The 25,865-nt window shown below is 38.1% G+C and overlaps 1 protein-coding gene across 1 annotated transcript in view; it reads right to left on the bottom strand.

Annotated features, from left to right (window-relative positions):
• LOC122906198 (signal transducer and activator of transcription 5B) overlaps window positions 1-25,865 on the bottom strand; it is a 69,774-nt gene that overhangs the window by 33,956 nt on the left and 9,953 nt on the right. The gene's annotated exons all lie outside the window — the stretch shown is intronic.

Here is a 25,865-nt window from a genome sequence, read left to right as displayed (position 1 = left end):
TACACAATAAAAGTTCTATGAATGTGGTCTCTTCTGCTCTCTAAATATCTCACCGCACTGCACTCACCCATCCTGTGATGGTAATGCTTACATGATGACGTGAGCGGAGGTGAATGATGTAAGCATCATGTACGCATTAGGCTACTATGAACCTTTTGACGATATGTCAGAAGGACCATGGGTAACTGAAACCTCAGAAAGCGAAATCACAGATAAGGGGGGACTCATTGCATACGCCTCGGAATGCGATCTACTGAAAAGAATACACAAACTAAATGTTCTACCTCTACTCAAGGAACAATCAGACAAATTCAAATTACAAAACTCTTATGAAAGATAGAAAAATGTGGAACTATCCTAGATTAAAGGAGACAAAAGAGATATAATAACTACCTAGAGTATAATTTAAAAAATTAAACAAACTACATCTCTAAAGGACACTCCAAAGACAATTAATTAAAATTTTAAATTCAGATTAAATTTAAATACAGCCTATATACTGGATATTATTGTGTCAATATTAAATTTCTTGAGATTGATAATGGTACTGAGGTTATACAGGACTGTTCTCAGTAGATATGTACTCAAGTATTTAAGGGCAAAACATGGTCATGATGGCTATAACTTACTTTCAAAGGAAAGAGAGGGGAGGGAGTGGTAAGGAGCCTGAAAAAGCAAAGGCAACAACTGTTAATAACTGGTCAATGTAGACAAGGTGTACATGAGTATTTGTTGTTTCATCCTTTCAATTTTTCAGTAATTTAAAAGTTTTTAAAATCAAAATCAAGGGCAAAAATTGCAAAAAAAAAAGAAAAAAGAGAAGAGAAACAAATAAACAAACAAATAGTAAGAGCAGAGTTTTGAGTCCTATCTTGAAATTGTCCCTGGCAATACATAAAAATCTGGGCTTCTCAGACTTTGTGCTGAAGCTGGTAGGACACTGTTATACAAATCAGGCTCCTTCATGCCAAGCTGTCCTGCAGTTTGAATACACATGCATTATCATTATCTCTATGTTGAAATCCATTAGGCAACTTGAACAACCCATTTGGGAAGAAGCTACATCAATACCATTTTCCAGATAACTAAAAACATTTGCCGTAGCCCACAAATAATGCCCATCCGCATTATGGAAAAGTAAGAAATGATCTGAGACTGCCATGTAGCCCTGTGTTAGCCTCAGAATTTCTAATGAAGTTTTATATCTGGACCCATTTTACACTGTTAATCAAGACCAACTCATCTTAGAATGTGGCGTTTGTATAGTTTGAATCCTTTAGTTCAGGAAATAAAAATTCCCCAGCCACAGCAATATACTGATTTTCTGTACCACTGAGATGAAAGATAATCCCTTCCTTCTTGATTTTTTTAAAGGGCACTTTATTAGTAAATCTACATATGTTCCCAATATTTTCCTCTTTCAAGTTCATAGCTTCCCTCTTGCCATTGAGAATTACAGTATTAAGTTTTCACTTAGCAAACTTTGCTTTGAAGAGCACCTTGTACTAGGTCAACTACAATAGTAAGAAACTAGAAACAAACTAAATCCAAAACAGGAGGATGGCTAAACTGTAACATATTAATCTGATAGAATATTGTGCAATTTAAATGAAATATAAAGGCAATATTGAAATATAAGGCCATGTAGATACATTCTTTAAAAATATAAAGAAAAGAATGTTAAATGAAAAGTGTATACAATACATATGCTAGAGGACGAATAACAGAGAAAGGTCAAAGAGAACTATAAACAGTTGTTCCATTTAGGTGAAGGCATTTTGGTATAATTTTTTTTTTAAGATTTTATTTATTTATTTGACAGAGAGAGATCACAAGTAGGCAGAGAGGCAGGCAGAGAGAGAGAGGAGGAAGCAGGCTCCCTGCTGAGCAGAGAGCCCGATGCGGGACTCGATCCCAGGACCCTGAGATCATGACCTGAGCCGAAGGCAGCGGCTTAACCCACTGAGCCACCCAGGCGCCCGGTATAATTTTTTTTATAGTTCTTGATTTACTAAATTTTGTTTAAAATGTAAGATCTGAAATACAAGTTTAATGAGCATGAGCAATTAGTATAATTCATCCCATAGGATGGTTCTATAAAGGGACATGCAAAAGACAAAGAAACAAATATTTCCCACAAAACAGTATCCAGGTTATAGCATTTTCTTTCAAATTAGGTAGTCCTGATTTAAGTAGGGCATGAAATAGTAAAAAAATTCAGAATGATAATTTTTTAAAAAGAAGTGCAGGGGCAGGGTGCCTGGGTGGCTCAGCTGGTTAAGCGTCTGCCTTCAGCTCAGGTCTTAATCCCAGGCTCCTGGGATGGAGTCCCACGTCAGGCTCCCGACTCTGGTGGGAAGCCTGCTTCTCCCTCTCCCACTCCTCCTGCTTGTGTTCCCTCTCTCACTGTATCTTTCTCTCTCAAATAAATAAATAAAATCTTTATTTTAAAAAAAAGGAGAAGAAGAAGTAGTGCAGGGGCACCTGGGTAGCTCAGTCATTAAGCACCTGCCTTTGGCTCAGGTCATGATCCTAGGGTCCTGGGATCAAGCCCCGCATCTGGCTCCGTGCCGGATGGGAAGGCTACTTCTTCTCCCTCTACTGCTCCCCCTGCTTTGTTCCCATTCTCAGTCTCTGTCAAATGGATAAATTAAATATTTTTAAATTATTTTAATGGACAGAGAAAGAGGGAGAGAGCAAGCACAAGCAGGGGGAATGGCAGGCAGAGGGAGAAGTGGGTTCCTTGCTAAGCAGGGGCTGATGCAGAGCTCAATTCCAAAATTTGGGATCATGACCTGAGTTGAAGGCAGCACCTTAACCAACTAAGTCACCCAGGTACCCTGATAAATAAAATCTTAAAAAAAAAAAAAAGTTCGCTTTCTTTTTTTAAATGATTTTTAAATTAATTTATTTTGTGATAGGGTGCACACAGACACATGAACCTGGGGAAGGGCCAAAGGGAGAAGCAGGCTCCCAGCTGAACAGGGAACTCAAAACAGGACTCCATCCCAGGACCCTGGGATTATGACCTGAGCCAAAGGTAGATGCTTAACTGACTACCCTGGAGCCCCAATTCTATCACTTTCAAATATATAGCAACATAATATGTTTTCAAATAGTAGTTCAAGACTATTAATGGCTAAGATTAATTTGTAATTTTGCCATCTATTTATATTTCATTTAAATCCCTTAAAATGCCTTGCATTCAATAACTGTTCATTTCATTCTTTTGTTTAGTAAAATCTTCTTTTTGAAGTAGTATAAAAGTAAATGGCACAAAAATATACTTTGAAGTATTTGCCTTTGTCCAAAAGAAACAAAAGAGTGTCTTTGTGGAGAGTAGAAGAAAAAAAATTAATAAAACTTTGGTATTTTTGAATTTGAGGGATGAATTTATAGATATTCATTATGTTCTCTTATTTTGTGTGTGTTTGAAAATGTTCATACCAAAATGTTTGGAATACCAATAGGGGAAAAAAGAAGGGGGGGTAAACCATAACTTAGACCAGGTTAGGATTAGTAATCTCAGGGGTAATGGAGTTTGAATTTAGGAGGTTTTAGTGTGACTTCTAAAAGAAACATAGAAAATAGAAAAGAAAAAAAAATGTTTGGGAAAGTTATATTTCAAGACAAGAAACAGTACATACTTAGGTTCATATTTGGCTCTTTTTTCTTCCTTGATATGACTAACTATCCCTGTAAACTTGTACCAACTGTAAACAGAATGAAATACACAGAACACCACTCACAACGGTGCAAGAATTGCTTTTCAAAACTATACTTCTTTTATCCCTAATGATGCAACTGAACACAACTGGCCTACGTAAAGGTCCTTGATAGTTCAAAGGTAATAATTCAAGGCCACTGAAGATTATAGTTAGAAGACCAGATCCCAGAAAGCCTTAGCCACTGGTGCCTCATTTCGCTCCTAGGCCAACAGAACTGCGGGATAGTCTTCCTGTTACGTTGATACCGACTTACTTTGTGCCAAGAACATATACCCAAAGCCTAAGCACTCCGGATACTTCACTGTCTCAGGAAGGCTGAACAGATTGGACCAGTTTCCAAAAACAGAGAAGAAATACTGTAGGGAAATCTCCCTAAGGAAACCCTGAGATAATTCTCCCTACCCTACTCTGTATCTTTTCTGCACATCGACACTAATGCTCATCCAACAACCTATACTATCAACAGTAAATACTAGGAGTGAAACAAATAATACGATGTAAAAGCACACCTATCCAGTTGAAACCCAACTAAATGGAGAACACAGTATTCTGCCCTCTTTTCACATAGCTGTGTTCTCTGCATTTACCAATAATCATAATCGACTTCATTTTTGCTTACAGAGAGTTACCTGAATATAAATCATTTCAAAAAACAAAATAAAAAATGAACCTAAATAGGTTTTGGTTAAAATAATGGAAGATGAAAATCCTCTCTTTAAGAGAGGGCCATCTCATCAGCTAGTTCCTTTGTTACTCACTGGCTGATATTCCATTTATTAACCCATCTGCAGCCTTCTGAAAATAATGTCAGTGTGTGGAGTGTAATACTCACTGTGTTTCAGTAAAACAAGTCCTTAGAAAACATGGTCCAACAATGGGTAGCAGGTATATTAAGAAGTTAATTCTGCGGGCACCTGGGTAGCTCAGTTGTTAAGCATCTGCCTTCAGCTCAGTTTGTGATCCCAGGGTCCTGGGATCAAGCCCTGCATTGGGCTCCCTGCTGGGCGGGAGGCCTGCTTCTTCTCCCTCTCCCACTCCCGCTGCTTGTTCCCTCTCTCACTATGTCTCTGTCTCTGTCAAATAAATAAATAAAATCTTTAAAAAAAAAAAAAGGCTAATTGTGAGGTAAAATGACATTTTTTAGAGGATTTTATTTATTTATTTGTCAGAGAGAGAGAGAACGCAAGCAGGGGAGTGGCAGGCAGAGATAGAATAAAAGCAAGCTCCCCACTGAGCAAGGAACCCGATGTGGGACTTGATCCCAGGACCCTGGGATCATGACCCAAGCCAAAGGCAGACACCCAACTGACTGAGCCACTCAGGCATCCCTGAAATGACATATTTTTTAAAAGATTGTATTTATTTATTTGAGAAAGAGACACAGAGAGAGCATGAGTGGTGGGGGTGGGGGGAGCAGAAGGAGAGAGAGAAGCAGCCCGCTGAGCAGAGAGCCCGGCATGGGGCTTGATCTTGGGTCCCCGAAATCATGAACTGAGCTGAAGGCAGACACTTAACCAATAGAACCATTCAGACACCCCATGAAATGACATTTAAGTAAGAGTTCACATCTTTGGGGCGCCTGGGTGGCTCAGTTGTTAAGCATCTGCCTTCAGCTCAGGTCACGATCCCAGGGTCCCAGGGATTGAGTCCTGCATCGGGCTCCCTGCTCAGCACAGAGCCTGCTTCTCCTTCTCTCACTCCCCCTGCTTGTGTTCCTTCTCATTTTGTATCTCTCTTTCAAATAAATAAAATCTTAAAAAAAAAAAAAAAAGAAAAAAAGAGTTCACATTTTAAAAAATCTAACTGTTTGGCTTCTCAGGAAAAAAAGACTGTACAGTGTAAGAGTTACTACTGATACCAAGACGTTCAACATTGAGATGCACTAAAATTGTGCACAAAGTAATTGTCCATGTTTACCACAGCATTAACATTGGGACTCTGCAATACAATACAAATACTTTTACTAAAACAAACTACTTTTTCCAGAGACACGTTCTCCCTTGCTACATATCGACTACCATATCTACACAACTTAGCACTGTGAACTTGAATCCTTGTTCCTACACCACAGAACAGAGGCAGTGAAAGACTCACTCCTCTTAACCAACAGCTTGTGCCCCAAGACATCAGCCAGGATCATGGTATGTATGTTCTTTCACAGGCTGCACTGTTACAGGAAGAAGCAAAGAGCAGCGATTTCCTTCCAAAAGGTCAGCTGCCTCAGACAGACCAAACAGAAAGCAGTTAATTCTTGCCAACTTCCCCTCCCGCTTCTGCAGCTAGTACGCAAGAGCATTTGGTTTCCAGTAAAGCTCCAGAGAAAAACAAACCAAGTGTGAGACTCAGAACCAAGGCAAGCTAAAGTGTTTCACTTGACAAAAAGACAGTAAGATCACAAGCAGCTACACTTTTTAAACGGCAATGAAACTTTTAAGAGCTACCAGATTTAATGCAGACTTAAATGTGAGGAAAAGAACAGAATTGGAACCAGTCCAGATTTTATACTAGTGCTCAAGAGTTCACCTAAAAATAAAATGGTATTTTGGCCATAATAAATGTGACAACATATGAGGTCCCCAGTTGATTGATATAAAAATAAATCTTTAGCCTTCCTCCTCTCAAACTAAAGTCCTATTAGTCGTCAAACATGCTAAGGCACTGGCCAGATTCAGTGCTGACCACCAGTAGCATAAACAAGCATGCATACAATGATTATATAGTTTCTTAGATCATACATGGAAAAAAGACTATATGACTAATAACAAAAAGGAGAAGAGGATAGAAAATAAGATTTTAAATCTTCTTTAGGAAAAAAAAAAAATCTTCTTTAGGTAGTGACCCTGAATAGTTATAGAATAACACTGAAGATCTCCCACCACCCCCCAAAGAAAAAACACAGCATTCTCACATAGACTTTTTTTTTAAGTTTCTTTTTATTTATTTGAGAGAGAGAGTGAGAGATCACAAGTAGGCAGAGAAGGCAGGCAGAGAGAGAGAGGGGAAAGCAGGCCCCCCCACTGAGCAGAGAGCCCAATGCAGGGCTCGATCCTAGGACCCTAGGACCCTAGGACCCAAGCTGAAGGCAGAGGCTCAACCCAATGAGCCACTCAGGCACCCCCCCCACAGACTTCTTTAAATTAAGCAAGCACCCATACATTCAATCTTCCTGGAGACAACAAAATTAGTCCTTTTGAGTATAAAAGTAAAGGAGAAGGAAGGACAAATGAAGACATTTTAAATGTTCTCAACCAGATGGATTCCTGGCGTAGCTATCTACATACAACTTAAAAGAAAATGTGATGGGTCCTGCGGAAGGGCTCCTACAGCACGTCATAGGGCTCTGTGTGGCGTCTACCTCTTTAGTTTCAGGTTCTGGTGGCAATGGAGACAGAAGGCTTTTTCTGAGAGAAGCTCTTGTTCTAAAGATTCTAGGCTTTGATGATGGAGAGTATGTAACCCACTCTTGAGAATACCTTGTCTGAAACGAAGACAGTCTGAGGTTTAAGGAAAAACTTATTAGTTTGTTACATATGCTAAATTAACTGCTGCTACCCAACTAGAAACTGTTTTGTGTTGGAAACAAAATAAACTATTAAATTCCCAAGACTTTCCTGTACTTAATCATCAAACCTTAAAAAATAAGAAAGGAATTTGCATGGGAAAGGAAAAAAAGAGGGTACAAGCCCTGGGAGGAGTAATAAGAGCAATACTAGTCACGGTAAACATTCAAGGAGCTCTTACTACACTATGTACTGTTGTGTGCATGTTATATGCTTCCTCAGCTAATCCTCATGACAAACCTATTATAATCCCCCTTTTAATAGATGATGAAACAGGTTTAAGAGTTAGGGAATTTGCCTGAAGTCCTGCAGCAAGCAAGTGAAGGAGCTGGGATGAACACGTAGGCTGCCTACCTTCAGGGCTCATGCTCTCGAAGACCCTTCACCTAATGCATGACATGATATCTGTAACTCAAGATTGCTTTATGATAAAAGCTACAAAGTAGAATACTACAAAGTACAACTCACAAATAGATATGAAAAATTATTAAGCAATCCAAAAATGTTTTAAATGGTACTCCCCTTTCCTAAAGGTCAGAGACCATAGAGATGACTACCCTTCAAACACAATCAAAGGAAGCCAGCCATATTAGGTGTTTGGTGGCTCACCTTCACTCCTCGAAATCAATCAGCAATCACCTAAACAAGAGGCACCCGGGTGGCTCAGTTGTTACATGTCTGCCTTTGGCTCAGGGATTAAGCCCCACTTTGGGCTTTCTGCTGGGCGGGAAGCCTGCTTCTCCCTCTCCCACTCCACCTGCTTGTGTTCCCTCTCTCACTGTCTCTTTCTCTGTCAAATAAATAAATAAAATCTTGAAGAAAGAAAGAAAGAAAGAGAAAGAAAGAAATCAGCTAAACGCTTTAGATTGTAAAACAGAGTGGGAGGAGAATAACGAGAACTGTTCTGGAAGTGGGTTACTTTCCAATGAGGCCAAAACCTAGATCCTGACCACCTGTGGTCAGAATTAGCACTGCGACATTTCCTATAAGAAGCAGAGTGGTTACATTTGTTATATTTGTTCCTGAATTCCTTACTGGGTTTCCCTTAGATACACTACTATCCATCACCAGAGATCATTCTAAACTCGGGTTTTTCTGCTGGCAGGAAACACTTCTCATTAAAGGGACAATATCATTAATACAAAGGAGACTAGTGAAATGATCTGGGGGTAAGATGGGATCTTAAAAAAAAAAAAGCTACTGAAGTCAGTTATCTCAATATAACTGTTCACCTTACATCAATAACTAAACATCAACTTGCCTAACACCGATGCACATAGTTACAGACAAGGTGTATGTAAATCCCTGTGATAAATCCCTGTGATAATTGATGCACACTAATATGAAAAATATAGAAATAATTATGTTACTGTGCTCAGTGCAGAATATTAATTGAATATTAGGAAATCATGTTGGTTCACTAATCCATGCCAAGAAGTAGTAGTTACTCTGATGTGGAAGACTTCTGAATTTAACAGTGTTGTGCAACATGTCAAGGGAAGATTTGAGACAAGGGCACTGGGCCATTCCATACTCTCATTAAAGGTGACTCATACAATCTTTAATATCTCTAGCTAAAAAAAGAATCAACACAATACTTGTATCCCATGCCTTTTATCATTTTGATCATCCCATTTGTTTCAAGATTTATTTATTTGAGTGGGCGGGGTGGGGGGTGGGGAGGAGCCGATGAAGAGGGAGGGAGAATATCAAGCAAACTGCTCTGAGTCCAGAGCCCAACACAGGGCTCGATCTCACAATCCAAGCCGAAACCAACAGTTGGACACTCAACCGACTGTACCACCCAGGAGCCCCTTGAACATCCCATTTTTTAAAGATGGAATGCTGGAGTGCCTGGGTGGCTCAATTGGTTAAGCAGCTGCCTTCGGCTCAGGTCATGATCCTGGGGTGCTGAGCAAGGAGCCTGCTTCTCCCTCTCTGCCTGCTGCTCTGCCTACTTGTGGTCTCTCTCCATCTCTCTAATAAATAGATAAAATCCTAAAAAAGAAAAAAAGATGGAATGCTTTACCCCTCTGGAATTAGAATTTATACTACACTCTGGGCATAAGATCCAAAGCAATTTTGAGTTGTCTGTTACTCAACTACTAGACTAGAAGTTATCCCAGGGCAGGAACTATTTCTCATTCATTTTGATTTCCTCAACACAATACTTGGTACATAATCAATAACTGGGTGTTAAATATAATTTTGGTAGACCCCCATGTTACAAAAAGAACTTAAATTGGGGGAAATGAATGGTAGGTCAGTTACTCTCTTTAAGATGTTATTTTTGACACCGTGGAAGTCATTAACTTGAATCCTTATTACAGGAATAATGGGACTGAATCACACTTTATAGAAACTGTGACGGAGGTTTTGACTCATCACTGTTGCTAATCAAGATAAATATAATTGCAATGTACCATTCCATAAACATCGTGACAAGTTTGTAAAATAGAGCTCACAACTCATTGCAGCAATTTCAAAGAGGAGAATTACATGAAATACGATGGTGCTAATAAAAGCTGAAATTCCAAAGAAAGCTTCTCCTTTATGCAAATTAAACTGTTTCTTTCCTTTAATTATGTCTCAAGAAAGAAGCTGAGTAAAAACGGAAAGCACAACATTTATCAACAATTCACTCCTTTGGTTACCATGCATACTACCAAATACAATCCAGAAAGATTTATTATTGTGCCAAAAAGAGATGATGAGGTTCTACATCCAGAATGTAAATTAACGTTAGAAGGATGACTCAGGACTAATGGCATCGGTCTGACAGACACTGAACCTATTTTTTAATCTCCTGAGAGTTCTTCAATCATGGGACCAAATGCCAACTCAGGAAGATATTTCAGTAAAGACAGCCACCTTTGACTACAGACTATTTTTTACTTGAGATGTCTTTCCATGAAGCAAAGTAAATTTAGTAAGTGAAAATATAGTCTTGAATTGCTATGGATGTCCCCTACCCCTGCCAAAAATGACAAGCTGCTTGCTCAAAAGCTGTCACTAATTAGCAGCTGCTGCTGTAAAGAAAACCAAAGTAAGTGCCAATAAAAGCATATTGAACTGCAAGAGGGCCCTATAACAAGGAATGGGAGATACAAGAATCTATTTGTGACCAGTAAACTTTATAAATACTGGCAATGTAAATTTAGAAGTGGGGGCGGGGCAATAATGGCAATATATATCCTTTCATATTTAAAAAATCCATTTTTGCTATGAATTTTTTAAAAAGCTTTTATTTATTTATTTGACAGGGAGCGAGACAGTGAGAGAGGGAACACAAGCAGAAGGATTGTGAGAGGGAGAAGCAGGCTTCCCACAGAGCAGGGAGCCTGATATGGGACTCAATCCCAGGATTCTGGGATCATAACCGAGCTGAAGGGAGATGCTGAAGGACTGAGCCATACAGGTGCCCCTATCCCTTCTTATTTAAACAAGGAGTGGAATATTCTCCTAACATCCTGAAAGTCACAGAAATCCCAGAACACTGAGGTTACTGAATTCCAAGAAAACTATTTCCACCTTTGTAATAGAAACCAATCTTGGTTTGGGGTAATTTCTCATTGTCAATACTTCTGTCTCTGGCACAGTAACACCTGCATTTATATACATCAAAAAATTGAATTTAAAAACACCTTTGGGGCACCTGGCTGGGTCAAGTCAGTAGAGCACACAACTTTTGGACTCAGGGCTATGAGTTCAAGACCCACATTGGGTATAAAGATTTCTTAAAAATAAAATCTTAAAAAAATAAATAATAAAAAATGTCTTTCATATTCTAATGGCTTCAGCCCAAACTCCTATGGTTAAATGGTGACCCTCCATTTTACAGGTTGAGAAAATGAAGTCAAGGATAGCAGAAATCATCTGCCCAGTGTTAGTGAGCAAGGAATACAGTGGTAGAACATCTCTTCACTGGTCCTATGTTTAATGTTCTGCTTAAGAGGCTCTAAAATAGTCCATAGATTAAGATCCTACTTGAAATCTAAATTGCATAAGTTGCTTTCAAATCATTCTCCAAGGCTTTCTGTCTCCTTCTTTCTTTACCCATTAGATCTCTCAGTATATTTCCTTTTTCTCTCAACAAGTTAGTTTTTGTCCTTTAAAAAAAATTAGGGATATTTCATCCTTCGGCTTAGTTCTCTTACTTTCCTTCTCCCTATCCTTCTGGGTAGCCTGATAAGAGAGCTACGACTATTTTATTTATATTTGGGCCATAGGGTCTGCTTGTCTCTATAGCAACTACTCAGAAAGATTAGAATGAAAAAGAAGGAAGGAAGGAAGGAAGGAAGGGAGGGAGGGAAGGAAGGAAGGAAAAGGAAAGAAAGGAGGGACAAAGGGATAGACTGGAAAAAGAAGGAAAGGGAAGGGAGGGAAGGAATAAAGAAGATACAAAGAGGGGCACCTGGGTGGCTCAGTGGGTTAAAGCCTCTGCCTTTGGCTCAGGTCATGATCCCAGGGTCCTGGGATGGAGCCCCACATCAGGCTCTCTGCTCAGCAGGGAGCCTGCTTCCCTTCCTCTCTCTCTGCCTGCCTCTCTGCCTACTTGTGATCTCTATTTGTCAAATAAAATAAATAAATAAATAAATAATTTTTAAAAACTTTCTAATAAGAAGATACAAAGAAAATATAAAATAGAAAAGAAACAAGTTATGAGCATAATTTCTTAACGAAACTGCAATCAAAACCTCCTCTTGCAGTTGCTGTCCCTTATGTAGAGTTTGCCTTAGTGTCTGTATAAACAATTACAACAATGGACTAGTAATTTTCCAGTTCATCATCAGGCTAAAAGAAGGAGAACAATTTGTTTTATGAAACATGGAGAAAGACTAATCTCTGCTATTACTGTCAGTGCAGGTTTATCAGCAGGACTTGGAGGAGATAAGCCTACAGACATAAAGATTAAGAATCACATTTTCAAAGCTTTAATATAACCCCCTAGTGGTATGCAACAAGCTGTTGAATTAACTCATCTTTGGATACTTATTTTGTATCCATCACTGGCTAGGTCTAGGGTCAGAGCAAAAACCAGAAAATTCGGGGAAAGAAAAGAAAAAAGAACCAGACACAAAGGAACAAATGTTATAGGATTACACTTATATGAGGTACCTAGAGTAATCAAGCTTCTAGAATGTAGAATCATGGTTGTCAGGGGCTAGGGGAGAGCGGAATGGGGAGTTAGTGCTTCATGCATACACTTCCAGTGTGGGATGATGAAAAAGTTCTGGAGATGGATGCTGATAGTTGCCTGAAAATGTAAATGTACTTAATGAAACTGAACTAGTTAAACTGGTACATTTATTCTATACACACACATTTTTTAATGGGGGGGGCCAATTCTTACCTAGTGAACTCACATTTCTTCCATTTCTAACTCTAAAATGCAAAGGAAACAATGGGAACTGGCTTTCCCCTGTCTTCGTTTATTTTCCACAGTAAAAGACATTACTTTCAGCCCTTCTGAAGGGCTGATGCAGTCTCTGGATATCCCCTCTATATTGAGATTAAAGGGAAATAAATGGAATGAAGGTATCTTCAACACCAGCCAGTGCTTATGAAGATGAGTAACTGCCTACCTTAAACAAAAGTGGATAAACCCTCTCATAGAAACAGTTAATATTTATTGTATAAATACTTACTGAGCATTTGTTAGATGCCAGGTTCTGTTCTAGGTACTGAGGATATAGCAGTGAACAAAACAGAGAAACATTTTATGGAACTTAGATCCTACTATTAAACACTTTAAAGTTCAAATAAATACAGACTATGCTATACTTTCTAATTTTTGCCTTTAATTTTCTTCTTTTTCTTCTTTTTGTTCTGTTAGGGGTAAGGATACCACCTGACTATTAGAGAATCTTATAAGTAAAGAGCAAAGTCTGTGTATTCAAACCAATATTTGGATAAAAGGTTTTTTTTTTCCCCCAATTTATTTATTTTCAGAAAAACAGTATTCATTATTTTTTCACCACACCCAGTGCTCCATGCAAGCTGTGCCCTCTATAATACCCACCACCTGGTACCCCAACCTCCCACCCCCCCGCCACTTCAAACCCCTCAGACTGTTTTTCAGAGTCCATAGTCTCTCATGGTTCACCTCCCCTTCCAATTTACCCAAATTCCCTACTACTCTCTAATGCCCCTTGTCCTCCATGCTATTGGTTATGCTCCACAAATGAGTGAAACCATATGATAATTGACTCTCTCTGCTTGACTGATTTCACTCAGCATAATCTCTTCCAGTCCCGTCCATGTTGCTACAAAAGTTGGATATTCGTCCTTTCTGATGGAGGCATAATACTCCATAGTGTATATGGACCACATCTTCCTTATCCATTCATCCGTTGAAGGGGATCTTGGTTCTTTCCATAGTTTGGCGACTGTGGCCATTGCTGCTATAAACATTGGGGTACAGATGGCCCTTCTTTTCACGACATCTGTATCTTTGGGGTAAATACCCAGGAGTGCAATTGCAGGGTCGTAGGGAAGCTCTATTTTTAATTTCTTGAGGAATCTCCACACTGTTCTCCAAAGAGGCTGCACCAATTTGCATTCCCACCAACAGTGTAAGAGGGTTCCCCTTTCTCCACATCCTCTCCAACACATGTTGTTTCCTGTTTTGTTAATTTTGGCCATTCTAACTGGTGTAAGGTGATATCTCAATGTGGTTTTAATTTGAATCTCCCTGAGGGCTAATGATGATGAGCATTTTTTCATGTGTCTGATAGCCATTTGTATTTCTTGATTGGAGAAGTGTCTGTTCATATCTTCTGCCCATTTTTTGATGTGTTTGTCTGTTTCATGTGGGTTGAGTTTGAGGAGTTCATTATAGATCCTGGATATCAACCTTTTGTCTGTACTGTCATTTGCAAATATCTTCTCCCATTCCGTGGGTTGCCTCTTTGTTTTTTTGACTGTTTCCTTTGCTGTGCAGAAGCTTTTGATTTTGATGAAGGATCCAACAACACATTAAAAAGATTATCCACCATGATCAGGTGGGATTCATCCCTGGGCTACAAGGATGGTTCAACATTCGTAAATCAATCAATGTGATACAACAAATTAATATGAGAAGAGAGAAGAACCACATGGTCCTCTCAATTGATGCAGAAAAAGCATTTGACAAAATCCAACATCCGTTCCTGATTAAAACGCTTCAAAGTATAGGGATAGAGGGAACATTCCTGAACCTCATCAAATCTATCTATGAAAGACCCACAGCAAATATCATCCTCAATGGGAAAAAGCTTGCAGCCTTCCCGTTGAGATCAGGAACAAGACAAGGATGCCCACTTTCACCACTCTTGTTCAACATAGTATTAGAAGTCCTAGCAACAGCAATCAGACAACAGAGAGAAATAAAAGGTATCCAAATTGGTAATGAAGAAGTCAAACTCTCTCTCTTCGCAGATGACATGATTCTTTATATGGAAAACCCAAAAGACTCCACCCCCAAACTACTAGAACTCATACAGCAATTCAGCAGCGTGGCAGGATACAAAGTCAATGTGCAGAAATCAGTGGCTTTCTTATACACTAACAATGAAAATACAGAAAGGGAAATTAGAGAATCGATTCCATTTACTATAGCACCAAGAACCATAAGATACCTGGGAATAAACCTAACTAAAGAGGTAAAGGATCTATACTTGAGGAACTATAGAACACTCATGAAAGAAATTGAAGAAGACACAAAAAGATGGAAGACCATTCCATGCCCTTGGATCGGAAGAATAAACATTGTTAAAATGTCTATACTGCCTAGAGCAATCTATACTTTTAATGCCATTCCGGTCAAAATTCCACCGGCATTCTTCAAAGAGCTGGAGCAAATAATCCTAAAATTTGTATGGAATCAGAAGAAACCCCAAATCGCTAAGGAAATGTTGAAAAACAAAAATAAAGCTGGCGGCATCACCTTACCTGATTTCAAGCTCTATTACAAAGCTGTGATCACCAAGACAGCATGGTACTGGCATAAAAACAGACACATAGACCAGTGGAACAGAGTAGAGAGCCCTGATATGGACCCTCAACTCTATGGTCAATTAATCTTCGACAAAACAGGAAAAAATATACAGTGGAAAAAAGACAGTCTCTTCAATAAATGGTGCTGGGAAAACTGGACAGCTATATGTAGAAGAATGAAACTCGACCATTCTCTTACACCGTACACAAAGATCAACTCAAAATGGATAAAAGACCTCAACGTGAGACAGGAATCTATCAGAATCTTAGAGGAGAACATAGGCAGTAATCTCTTCGCTATCAGCCACAGCAACTTCTTTCAAGATACGTCTCCAAAGGCAAAGGAAACAAAAGCGAAAATAAACTTCTGGATAAAAAGTTTTAAAAGCACATCAACAAAATCAGACAGAGAGGGTGAAGACTGGCTTTTGTGAAAGGCATGGCAATGTGAAATTTCTAATAAAACCAGGACATCTGTTCATCCTCATTGAAATCTGATCATCTCTAAAGAGCTATATAGTACGTGCAAAACAAATCAGGTCTAATCAAGGATTCCACAGTTAAGATAAGATAATTTCAGTGTGATATTAGTCTAGCTTTTTTCCAAGATACACAGTTCTATATAAAAGACAGTTTTCCGGCTTGATACAATTAAATCAAGTCATTTATCTTTCAAAGACGATTTGCAGATTCAATCTCTACAAGGTACTAAAAATATAGGGCACAGAGTTAAAAATTCAATAGGACTCAAGTTTCTCCCTATCAATGCATAGCAGAACAAGGCGGAAGGTGGCTAACAAACACTTTGTATCTTCTTTTTCCTACAGGATAAAATAAAGGTCAAATTCTACTAAAACAGCAAGTACCATCACAGGAAAACCTAGGTATAATAAAAATATTTTGAAATACCTGAAAATGTCCCACCTGTTTCTCAATTCAACACAGCCATCTTTTGTTCAATAAAATAATGAATATAATGAATTTTATTTTTTTTTAAAGATTTTACTTATTTGAGAGAGAGACAGTGAGAGAGGGCATGAGTGAGGAGAAGGTCAGAGAGAGAAGCAGACTCCCCGTGGAGCTGGGAGCCCCATGCGGGACTCAATCCTGGGACTCCGGGATCATGACCTAAGCCAAAAGCAGTCGTCCAACCAACTAAGCCACCCAGGCATCCCAAATAAAATGAATTTTAAAACAAAAGAATCAGATTCCATGGAGCATAATTGTTGTGCATGCTCTTAAATTTTCATTTTTAAGGAAATATTTTTAATATTCCAAAGCAGGTTGTCATATTATATTTGGAAAAAAGGAATTTATTCTTTTTTTTTTAAAGATTTTATTTGGGGGCGCCTGGGTGGCTCAATGGGTTAAGCCGCTGCCTTCGCCTCAGGTCATGATCTCAGGGTCCTGGGATCGAGTCCCGCATTGAGCTCTCTGCTCAGCAGGGAGCCTGCTTCCCTCTCTCTCTCTCTGCCTGCCCGTCCATCTACTTGTGATTTTTCTCTGCCAAATAAATAAATAAATAAAATCTTTTTTTTTTAAAAAAAAAAGATTTTATTTGGGATGCCTCGGTGGTTTAGTCAGTTAAGCATCTGCATTTGGCTCAGGTCATGATCCCAGGGTCCTGGGATAGAGTCCCACACTGGGCTCCCTGCTCAGCAGGGAGTATGCTTTTCCATCTCTCTCTCTCCGTGTGCTCTCTCATTCTCTCTCAAATAGGTATGTAAAATCTTTTTAAAGAGTTTAAAGATAGACAGTGCGTACACACACATAAGCAGGGGAGAGGCAGAGGGAGAGAGAGAAGCAGACTCCCCACTGAGCAGGGCGCTGAATCCCAGGATCCTGAGAACATGCCCTGAGTCAAAAGCAGACGCTTAATCAACAAGCCACCCAGGAGCCCCAGGAAAATTTTCTTTATGGAAATAATCCTCAGTTTTATTGAGGGATAATTTATATTCAATAAACTATATCAGGATGTCTTACACATGTTTGTATGTGTGCATGTAATTAATATAATTAACCCTCTTCGGGCACCAAAGTAAAATAAAGGGTTTCCCAAGGCCTACCAAGGAGTAAGAGCTACAGAGCTTGTATTGACTATTAAAAGGCCAATTAATATGGCTTAGAGGTCAGCCAAAATTCAAAGCAACATGGAAGTACTATCCATTTCTTCAAGGGTTTCTTCTAAAATCTGAGATCTAAAAAGACCTTTAAGGTAAATTAAGTAGAAGGGTGCGGGATGGCTCAATCAGTTAAGTGACTGACTCCTGATATCAGCTCAGGTCTTGACCTGAGGCTTGTGAGTTCAAGTTCTGTGTTGGGTTCCACGCCCACTGTGGAGCCTACTTAAAATATAAATGATAGGGACGCCTGGGTGGCTCAGTTGGTTGAGCAGCTGCCTTTGGCTCAGGTCCTGATCCCAGCGTCCTGGGATCGAGTCCCACATCGGGCTCCTTGCTCGGCGGGGAGCCTGCTTCTCCCTCCGCCTCCGCCTGCCAGTGCTCGCTCTCTCTCTCTGACAAATAAATAAATAAAATCTTAAAAAAAAAAGAAAAAGAAAAAGAAAAAAAATATAAATGATAGGGGCGCCTGGGTGGCTCAGTGGGTTAAGCCTCTGCCTTCAGCTCAAGTCATGATCTCAGGGTCCTGGGATCGAGCATCAGGCTCTCTGCTCGGGGAGGCTGCTTCCCCCTATCTTTCTACCTGCCTCTCTGCCTGCTCATGATCTCTCTCTCTCTGTCAAATAAACAAATAAAATCTTCAAAAAAAAAAAAATGATAGATAGAGCAGAAAGGCCTGAAGAACGACAGGAAGTGGGGCTCAGGTATTACCTAGGTTCCAAAATCCCTGTATCACGTTGGTCTTCTGAAGCTCTATGTGTCTAGTCTTTCACACATAGTTGGCATTATCCTCACCTCATCTACAGAGAACTAAACATTACTCCCCTCCTTAGGTATCTTCAAAGACTAAACTAACATTAGAGGGGAATATCTCCTTTGAAAGGAAAAAGTTTCATCTATAACCAGAATATCTCAAATTCCACGCATCAACTTTATGTATACCATAAAAATGAATAGTAGCTAAGATCAAGAGATTTTCTTTTCTAGGCAAATTCAGTTTGGTTTTTTTTTTTTAAGATTTTATTTATTTATTTGATAGAGGGAGGTCACAAGTAGGCAGAGAGGCAGGCAGAGAGAGAGGAGGAAGCAGCTCCCTGCTGAGCAGAGAGCCCGATGCGGGACTCGATCCCAGGACCCTGAGATCATGACCTGAGCCGAAGGCAGCGGCTCAACCCACTGAGCCACCCAGGCGCCCCGGCAAATTCAGTTTTATTTATTTATTTTTAAAAAAAAATTTTTTTTTTATTTATTCATTTGATGGAAAGAGATCACAAGTAGGCTGAGAGGCAGGCAGAGAGAGAGAGGAGGAAGCAGGCTCCCTGCTGAGCAGAAAGCCTGATATGGGGCTCGATCCCAGGACCCTGGGATCATGACCTGTTTTGAAGGCAGAGGCTTTAACCCACTGAGCCACCCAGGTGCCCCGCAAATTCAGTTTTAAACACAAACGCGCGGACACACACACACACACACACACACAGAAGGAAAACAAAATAACAAAAAACTCTACCTAAAAGTGATTTGATAGTTGAGTTATACTTAAAACAATGGGCTGTTTTATGTTTTAGTTCCAGTATTTTATGTAAGGTGATATAGGTGATAAGAGAGAATTTAGGCTGATGCATCAAAGTTCAATACTCAAGCCCCTGTACCTTTCTGTAATAAAAAACAACAGGAAACACCCAACATCTTTCCCATATCTTCTTCCTGGTCACTTTACAAATGGAATCATATTCCAAAATGCATTTGCACATGTGTTATTTGGAACATGGAACATTTTCCCGTAAGAACAAAGTTATAGATGAAAAATACCTAGCTAAACCCCCAAACCTCAATAGATCTACAATCTTACAAAACCTAGTTACTTTTTATAATTTTGTTTCTGAAGGAAAAGAGGCTAGAATTTCTAGTCAGGAATACCATTAGTAACCAAATAATCCCTCTAGCCCTGTCTGTTCTCCATCCCGAATGCCATACAGCACAGACTGGTTTAAGAAAAGAGAAGGGCTTTACTTCAACCATACCTCAGTGCAGCAGTTCTGTTTTATTTTAAGATTTATTTGCTTGAGAGAGACAGAGAGAGAATATGTGCGCACACGCAGGAGGGAAGGGCAGAGGAGAGGGAGGAGAGAGAATCTGAAGCAGACTCCCCACTGAGTGTGGAGCCATGGAGCTTGACCCCACAACCCTGAGATCATGACCTGAGCTGAAACCAAGGGATGGACACTTAACTGACTGCGCCACCCAGGCATCCTAGGGCAGTGGGTTGTTTTGTTTTGTTTTTATACAAAGGAAGTGCAACTGTGTATGTGTATTTTGGGGTGGGGGTCTTGTGGGAAATGTTGGGGGTATCATCTTCTTTAGGTAAGAGTAGCTTTGGCACCCTTATAGAGCAATGGCTTCTATTCCCAGAGGGCAAGAGACCCTATTTGTATTTGAGTTATTTGTAGACTAGATGTTAAAAGTAGGAGACCAGCCTATATTTTATTTCTTAAGAACTAGGCCTGTAACTGCACTGTTCAATATGACAGCCACTAGCCACATATGCCATTGGTACTTGAAATGTGGCTAATATGACTGAGGACATTAGTTTGTTACTTTAATAAACTTAAATGTAAACTTAAAAATTGATGCTTGCTTTAGATCTTGGAAAACTCTCAAGTATGTTTAGGACAACCTGGGTATGTGAATCTACTTCATCAACTGAAAGTCTTATGAAATCTGAACACAGTTTGTGCATCTATTTTTTATCCAGTTCACACATCTCTGATGAAAATTTTGTATCCAAATTCAGATAGGGTCTAGGTATAAAATACACACCAGATTTCAAAGACTTGGCACAGAAAAAGAAATGTAAAATATCTCATTAGTAGTTTTTATATTCGTTACATGTTGAAATGACAATATTTTGAATATATTGGATTAAAATAGATTATTAAAATTGATTGCACTTGTTTCTCTTTACTTTTTTAAAGGTAGCTACTAGTTACACATGTTGCAAATATCTTCTCAGTAGCTTGCTTTTTTATTCTTTGGTGGTTTTGATGAACAGTTCTTCATCTCGATAATGTTCAGTGTATTAAAAAAATAAAGCTAGCTACTAAATAATTGCATTTATACTTGTATCTGGACAGTGCTTATACATAACATAAATATTTTACATATCCCTATATAACTCCTGTGTAATTTTCTAGTTCATATATGTCTTATCTGTAACATGCACAACTTTCCTTGTTTGTTTAGAAGAACATTTTGAAAGCAATCCTAAACTTTTAAATTAAAATTTAAAAGTAAAGTTTTACTATACTTAACTGAAATATGAGAATGAAATTACACTATTGGAATTGAAAGTGGACAGATTGTTTTTAAAAATTACTATTCTGTTTCTACTTCTATAGGAACACATGTTTAAGACTAAATCTAGTGTATCTTTAATGGAACTACTGGTGATTATCTACCATCTGCTCAAAGAATGTGAAATTCACTTTGAGCCAGATTAAAAGTCTATACTAATGCATATTTCAGAGGCAGTTCACAAAAATTCTCACCTCTATTATTCTCTGAAAAAACTATAATGATCCAATAAAATGTCCAATAATTAAAACAATGGAGTATATTCAGAGACACACTAATCTCTGGAACAGAACAGAGAAGCAGTGAATCTGAGCAGATATGAGGACTTAGAATATACACTAAATATGTACTTTATCAGTAGAGAAAGAGGGAGCTGGTGGCAAATGGTGAATTTTTTTTTTCTTTTGATAACTGGCTCACCATTTGGAATTGATTTAGGTTAAAACTGTAAATAGATGTGAAAATTAAGCTCAATGTCTGGCACATAGTGAGTGATAAATAAATAGTATTATTTTCAGAAAAACAAAAAAAAGCTACATTCCCAAACTTCTTACACAGAAATAGATTCCAGATGGATGGAGAAACTTAATGCAAAAAAATAACCACAAAGTATTCTAAAAGAAAATACAAATGAAAATTTTATAATCTTTGGGTAGAGATGGTTTTTCTAAGCACGTCTTAAGAGCCAGACTGGAGAAGAAGACTATTAAATTAGACAACACAAAAATTTAACATTGGTACTGCAAAAAATACTACATAAAGTTGAAAGGCAAGAAAAGAGAAAAAACTGGGAGGAAATTACTTGTAATACATAAGACAGAAAGATCTTGGAGAACACTCAGCAGCTATATAGGAAAAAGGCTAATTATATAAAAGGGCAAACGACAAAGAAGAAACAAAATGGCCAATAAACATGTGAAACACTGTCTAACCTTGCTAGAAATTAAACATAAATATGACAGACTAGCAAAGATACAAAGGTTATCAATACTCAGTTACGGAAGACGTAAGGAAATGTCATCCCCATCACACACAAGTTCTTGGTAGGCATGCTGACTAGGGTGAGCTTTTTGGAGGGTGCAAATTGCTATGCAAATTGCTCAGCAAGCCTACTTCTAGAACTTACATGAAGAGGATGATCCAGTAAATGCAAAAAAACCCCAGTCAACCTAAGAATCTGTACCACAGTGCTGTTTATAAAAAAGAAAAACTGTAAACAACTTAAATAACCATTAATAGATATTAGTGGGTTAACTAAATTATGCTAAGACTATGCAATGAAATACAGACCTTAAGAATGTTGAGACAGGGGCGCCTGGGTGGCTCAGTGGGTTAAGCTGCTGCCTTCGGCTCAGGTCATGATCTCAGGGTCCTGGGATCAAGTCCCACATCGAGCTTTCTGCTTAGCAGGGAGTCTGTTTCCCTCTCTCTCTCTCTGCCTGCCTCTCTGCCTACTGGTGATCTCTGTCAAATAAATAAATAAATTCTTAAAAAAAAAAAAAGAAGAATGTTGAGACACATTGATATTTATTGAGTTCCCAGGCATGGGGGAATAAGTTTCTGAGCCCCCAGGTAACAAGATCAGCTAGAGGTTTTTAAATAAACCCACATTTTGTAAATTTGATTATTTATCTCTTCTCCACATGACCCCACCTCCACTACTGCATTAATGGAGAGGGCTGGTTGTTTATTTTAGGGGTTTGTAACTGGAGTCCATGGAATTCTTCAAATGTATGCAAAATTTTATGTGTATGTGTATTTTATTGGGAAGAGAGTCAATGGTTTCATTAGGGCCTCGAAAGGTCCCCTAATCCCCAAATGGTTAAGAACCACTGGCAAGTACAGTTTAATGGGGCAAGTTGTTGACTAATTTAGTACATGTGATTGTACAGCCCATTCATTCACAGTCAGACTTTACTAAGTCTTTACTAAGTAAAGACGTACTACTTACTACTACTAAGACTTTACTAAGTCTTACCTCGATTGGTAGCCCAATTACTAGAAAATTTTGAAATAAATTTCTTTACTCACTTCAGAAGTATTTTTAAATACACATACATACACGACCCCAAAAAGCCCTCTGGCAGCTAAGAAACAAAAAGCAGATGGAAGAGTTTCAAACAAAACTAATGTTAACTTTTGAAAGAAGTAAATTTTTTTATCCTCTTTTGAATGTTACATATACTTGAGCTCCTTTAAGGAATAATCTTAAGATTTACAGACTTGGGAAAGACTTGTCTTTGTGACAATAACCGAGTTCTCCAAAATCTGGTAAAGATTAGAAAACAATCAAGTAACTAGTTCTAAATTAAGAAAACATAAATCATTCTACATCTTAATTTAAAAATATATTCTGTAATTTACTGATGCCATGTTATAAAATATATGATGTTAAATTTGAGGCCTCAAATGTATATGATTTTTAAAATATCTCATGGTTTGGTAAATATGATTCGGGCACATAAAAGAAGGGGAGGGGACGCCTGAGTGGCTCAGTAGGTTGACCATCTGACTTCATCCCACTCAGGTCATGATCTCAGGCTTCTGGGATAGAGACCCACTTCAGGCTCCCCGCTCAGCAAGGCTCTCCTTGTCCTTCTGTCCCCCCTGCTCATACTCTCTCTCTCAAACAAATAAATAAAATATTAATAAATAAATAAAGGGGATTATTCTAATTGGTCATAAAAATGCCATAGTGATAAAACAGATGAGAGAGAAATCAGCAATGATAAATACCCTGAAGCCAAAGGAAAATAAGATTGATCACATTTTCAGGAGGCAGAGAAGGTAAGAAGTAATAAGCAAAAAGAACCAGAAAATCAACAGGATTTATTTATGAAGGCATACTGGGCAATATATGTTTATGGTTTTAATACATGAAAATATTTATTTATCTTTATACATTTGAATTAACTACTTATGGATTTAGGTTTACAAAGCACTAAAAAGTACCATATGATTTCTCTTACATTTTAGTATCCTCAAAACTGACTTAAATATTCTGTTACAGCAAATCCATTACAATAAATTACTAGGCATAATCCAGGTTAAGGAAAATTTTTACCAAGCTGACTTTTACAAAATAAGTAGGCCTGAGGTGCCTGGCTGGCCCAGTTGGAAGAAAATGCAACTCTTGAACCTGGGGTTGTGAGTTCAACCCCCAACATTGTGTGTAGAGATTACTTTAAAAAAAAATCTTGGGGCACCTGAGTGGCTTATTTGGTTAAGTATCTGATTTCAGCTCAGGTCATGATCTCCAGGTCTTGGGATAGACCCAGGACCCCCATGTCCAGCTCCCTGCTCAGTGGAGAGTGGAGAGTCTGCTTCTCCCTTTCCCTCTGCCTCTCCCCCTGCTTGTGCTAGGTCTCCTTCTGTCTCTCAAATGAATAAATAAAATCTTTAAAAAAATAAAATAAAGTGAGTAGGTCTTCTGCTGGGCTCAAATATATATATATATATATATATATATATATATATATTTTTTTTTTTTTTAAGATTTTATTTATTTATTTGACAGACAGAGATCACAAGTAGGCAGAGAGGCAGGAAGAGAGAGAGGAAGGAAGCAGGCTCCCTGCTGAGCAGAGAGCCCAATGCAATGCGGGGCTCAATCCCAGGACCCTGAGATCATGACCTGAGCCCAAGGCAGAGGCTTTAACCCACTGAGCCACCCAGGAGCCCCTATATATGTATTTTTAAGACTGTAATTTTATTTACTGCAAAAGTGCTAAGACCTAAAACTTGTTCTCCATATTTCTCCTAAAACATCAACTTGTAATTTATTTTCATTTTTATTCTTTAAAGTTCTTAAAATGTGAAAAAGCTTTTGAACACTAAATCTAGTTACAAAGAAATTATTTAATGTGAACTTAATTAAGGCAGAACACAAGTCTCTTGTATTAGCAATGACATATACCCAAGAGAAAGTATCTTTCACTAGAGATTTCCTTTACCAGATATTCCCAAATGAATACCATAATAAACATTTAAAGAAGTCATTAAGCATGACTAATGGAATTACAAGGAAAAAAAATCCATAAACCTAGCAATCTTTGTAGGTATTATCATAAAAGAGAGAGCAATACAAAAGCAAATATACAAAATATAATGAAATAATACAATGTTCACAGGGTTACCTGAAGTTAAAATAAACTAGACCTATTTTTTTTTTAAGTTGAAAAAAAGGGGAGGGTATGTGCTATGGTGAGTGCTGTGAATTGTGTAAGACTGATGAGTCATAGACCTGTACCCCTGAAGCAAATAATATATGTTAATTTTTTTTAAGTTGAAAAAAAAACAAACACACATCTTCAATATGAAATGAATGAGAACTAAGCAGGGCACATACACAAATAAAGCAATATAATCTCTTTATTATATTTATAAAATATAATTCACTATCAGCTTATATATAAAAAGTGGATCATTCCACAAGCACAGAAAATAACTCAGTCCTCAAGTTCAAATTATGTTAACTCTGAAAATGTTATATATAATTAGAATGGTTTTAATATAGTTCTTCAACAAAAGATGTCAGAAATGATACCAAATAAATATACTATGCCAAATATCTAACACAAACATCACAAACTACTCATTTTCTGCTCCTAAAAAGGAAATACTGACTGAAAATAAAAACAAGTTTCTCATTCTAAATCAATACACAAAAGTCATTTTAAAAATAACTTTCCCTCACCTTTATTTTTTATTAAGATATACCTGACATAAAACATTATGTAAACTTAAGGTATATAACATAATAATTTCATATATATATCTCTCTCTTAAAATGTTTACCAAAATAAGGTTGGTTAGTGCATCCATCACCTCACATAGTTACAATTTGTGTATGTGTGTCTCTTTGGGGAGAACTCTTAAAACCTACTCTCTTACCAACTTTAAAATATACAATACAGTTAACTCTAGTCACCATGTTATACATTACATACTCAGAACTTACTCATCTGATAACTGGAAGTTTGTACCCCTTGGCCACCTTCACACAGTCCTCTTCCCCCTGTCTTTGGCAACCACCAATCTGGTTTTGTTTTTTTGTTTTGTTTTGTTTTTTAGTTCGGTCTTTTAAGATTCCACATATCAGTGAGGTCATACAGCATTTGTCTTTCTTT

Source organism: Neovison vison, chromosome 5 (genome assembly GCF_020171115.1).
Source record: "Neovison vison isolate M4711 chromosome 5, ASM_NN_V1, whole genome shotgun sequence".
Classification (NCBI taxonomy): Eukaryota; Metazoa; Chordata; class Mammalia; order Carnivora; family Mustelidae; genus Neogale; species Neogale vison.
Note: the sequence above shows the minus strand (reverse complement) of the source record. Positions and strands in the feature narration are given on the sequence as shown.